Below are 4,013 nucleotides of genomic sequence, written 5' to 3' on the forward strand. Positions count from 1 at the left end.
CCTGTGGGAAGTCTGGTGGTAAAAATCCTCTACATATATAATTATCAGTGGCTTTTTTTTCCATTTAATTTATTTATTGGATGTTGCAGGGCGGGGGCCACTTGTTTGTCCCCGCCGCCCCGGCTAGCTTAGCCCTGAAATAACCATGCAGAAACTGTATTATTTAAAACACTGCTGGCCCATTAGCTCTAACTTCTTATTGGCCAACTCTTACATCTTAATTTAACCAATCTCCATTAACCTGTGTATCACCACGAGGTCGTGGCCTACCAGCAAAGTTGCAGCACATCTCCAGCAGTGGATCCATGGCGTCTCTCTGACTCCGCCCTTTCCCCCAGCATTCAGTCCAGTCCCCCCCTGCCTAAATTCTTCCCTATCAACAGGCCAAGGCAGTTTCTTTATTCATTGATGGTGATCACAGCACACAGAGGGGACTCCCACATCAAGTGGAGGTACGAGTGTGTGCCATGGTGGGTGTGTGGAGGGCAGAGAGAAATTTTTAGGGATCAGTTCTTTTCCCCCACCATGTAGGGCCCAGGGATTGAGCTCAGGTCATTAGGTTTGGCAGTAGGTACCTCTACTGCTGAGCCATCTTGCTAACCCTTATAGGTATTTTGTTATTTGTTTCTTTTTAAAACAATTACTTAATTAAAACATTGGGAAATATAGGACAATATAAGTAATATCTGCTGTGTGAAATCTTGGTTTCAGTAGTATGTGTATACATATACACACATGCCTTCACACAATACAAAAGGGAATTTCATCCTGTTGCTAGTGGTTGGGAAGGTTTGGGGGTGGGGGCACATAACTGAAGAAGGCAGGCATCAGGTATAAAATGAAAACGTCTGGAGTTAGTAGTATCCATGTATTCCACAGCTGTTTCTTCAGTGTTCCAGCATCAGATGGTTGTGTGAAGACTGCCTAAAACTGTGAATGGCACAAAGCCCACGTTAGAGTGACCCCTCTGCTCTGAGTGAGTTTATAGTCCAGATGGAAAGAGAAGCCACAGGAGCAAGTCAGTCAAGGAACCATCAGTCCTGAAGTACTACCCTGATGATAGCCAATGATTCCAGAAAACCAATGCAAGCACTAGCAATTGGGGAGGGTTTCAGGAAAAAGCTATCGCAGATCATTTACTAATTTATCTAGAGCTGGGCGGGCGGTGGTGGCACACCCCTTTAATCCCAACACTTGGGTGGCAGAGACAGGTGGATCTCTGTGAGTTCGAGGCCAGCCTGGTCTACAAGAGCTAGTTTCAGGACAGGCTCCAAAGCTAAAGAGAAACCCTGTCTCGAAAAACTAATTACTTATATATCTAGGACTCTAGGCAAGCATTTTACCACTGGACCACATCTGAATTTAAACTGAATTTGAAATGGGAGAATAAAGTAGGGATAAGAGCTTCTCAGGTTGCCGTGTGGAGGGAGCCTGCTCTCTAATCTTCTCTTGTCTACTCTAGCTCTCCCAGAGCCCACGTGCAAATGAGGCAGAGTTGTAGGTGACAAGAAGGGAGCAGCTGGATGCTCAGGATAAGGTCTTCAGGTCCTCTTCAACTGCTTCTGAGGTGGAAACAGCCAATGAGCCCAGCTGAGGTGATGATGTTTTGCAAGTAGGCAAAGTTGAGCGCCCCAAGATGGCAGTCGCTCGACCCAGAGGAAAGTTACTCAGAACAATGAGGAAATCCCGGAGTCTTCTAAATAAGAAGACAGAAGGATTTTTCTCTAGAGTGTTGATCCACAAACATTTTATGGGGTAGATTGGAGGGGGAGAGGGAGGCCCGACAGGAAACTACGCACTGGTAGAATGAAGCATTGCATAGAAAGTGCTGGACTGGCAAAGGGTCAGAAATAAAGCTGGCTGCTGTGCAGGAGTGTCCTGGAAACCTGAAACTTGAGCCATTCCAATGAGGTGACAGACACTCCAAGGCAATGATTATCAGTGTCACTTAACGGCCACTACATTAATGATAAATATGGTTTCTTCATATTCATGTGCAAAATTATGTGCTAGCTATGTTTGTGAGATGTGTTCATTCTCAGGGGAAAAAAATGCCAAATATCTCCTAACTTGGTATAACAAGCATTCTTAGGTATAACAGACAAAGATATTCTTCTTGTACAGATTTTCTTGGTTGTGAGCTTGTTAGGTTGAAAGTCAGCGTTAATTCATTTTGATACTCATGGTGTCTAAAGAATATCCAGTCTGTTCAGGGAACCAATAAGATCAATGACTGAGTAATCAAGGAAAGAATTATCTAGATTCATAATATCAAAACAATATAGAGTAAAGCATAGCAAGTGACATAAGTAGATCCCAAGCTATGGGAGACTAATGGTCTCCATCCTTTAAGGTCAGGGCAATTTCTACAGTGTGCCTCCCTGAATCTTCTTGGGTCATTCTTCCATGAAGGACACTGAGCCTACCTTGTATGTTGCCTCAATTATTTATATATTATCAGATTCTTTAATATGCTAGGAAATCTTTTCAAATCTTATTTTTGAAGAGGGAAACTTACAGTTTTCCTTGAAATCACAAATCCAAGTTTGACAGATGGTTCTGAGAGTAAAGGTACTGATGACCTGACTTCAATCCCAAGAGCCCACATAAAGGAAAAAGAGAACTGACCACTGCGAAGTGCCCTCTAACCTCCAGGCATGCATTGTGGCAAGTGTGCTCACACTGCACACACACACACACACACACAAATAAATAAATAAATATGCAAATAAGAAAGAGATTATAAAATAGTCCACTTAGAAATAAATTCTCTCGGACTAATCATTTTTCAAGAGTTCTAGACCAGACTCTGCACAGAGATAAAAGGAATGAGGCAAACTTTTCTGGACCTGCCTAGGGTTAGACACATTGTGATGCTCCAGGACAGCGTGCACTACGTAGTTTTCTTTCCATGTGCTGTGTATCAGTTTCCTCTGAGATCGAACCATTATACCCAGGAAGCCCTTTAGGACAGATGGTAAGCAACTCAAAATAGCTTCAGGTAATCCCTGAAAATAACCAGATTCATTAGGCCCCTCCCTCCTAAGAGTAAGCAAAAGGGACTGCTGGGAGTCACTCTCGGACAAGCTGAGACTGAAAGTAGACACCTGGAAGAGGCTTAGGCCAGCTGAGGCGCCTGGGAAGGACAATCTCTACCCTGCTGAGGTCCCTGCAGACTGTGTAGTGTGCTCCAGGTCCCAGCTTTGTGTGCTTTTTCTTATGCTGAGGTAGACTTTGGTGATGCAGCTGTCCTTGACTTATTGCTGCTTCTCTAAGTAACCCTTCATCCATACTTCTGGATGGATGTAACCCCAATAAAAGTCACTGATTCACCAGATCGGACTTCCGTAGTACTTTGGTCTTTCCTGACCTCCCCATCTGGGGTGAGGTGGTTTGTGTGTTACATTTTCTCAGGAGAAGTATTGCCATATGACACCCTGAGAAGTCCTCAGATATCTGTAATGAGCTATGAGATATGAACTCAGTTTCAACTTTTTGGACTATTTGTGTAAACATCTAACTGAGATTCAAAGCCACTGTGAGAATAAGAATTCATAAAAATGACTTCTTAAAAGGCAAGAAAACAGGAAAACAAATGTATTTCTACTTCATTTCTTCCTAACTTTAAGTTGCCCTTTAATAACTTGATTCAAATTTTGGACTCACTGGCTATGGCATTCTATGATTTATTCAAACAAAGGAAAACCAAAAACGGAATGAAAAAAGCCCCAGTGACTTTGGTTTCTGCACGTTTGCTTAGAGAAGGAACTATGGTGAGTTTCTAACAACAGTTCCCGTGGAATTAAATGCAGCAAAAGGGGAATATGTAATTTGTTGAGACTGCCTCCAGCACTTGACTTTCAGCTATCACAGTTGAGGCCACCAAACAATCTTCCAAAGGCAGTGCTTCTGCAACAGCTTGTTATTTAGGGCATCACAAGGCACTTTTTTTTTTTTTGCCTCAATTTACATAGTTTTTGGTTTTTTTTTTTTTTTTTTTTTTTTTTTTTTTT

Source organism: Alexandromys fortis, unplaced genomic scaffold, assembly GCF_014885135.2.
Source record: "Alexandromys fortis isolate MF-2015 unplaced genomic scaffold, M_Fortis_MF-2015_v1.1 scaffold_15, whole genome shotgun sequence".
In the NCBI taxonomy this organism is placed as follows: domain Eukaryota; kingdom Metazoa; phylum Chordata; class Mammalia; order Rodentia; family Cricetidae; genus Alexandromys; species Alexandromys fortis.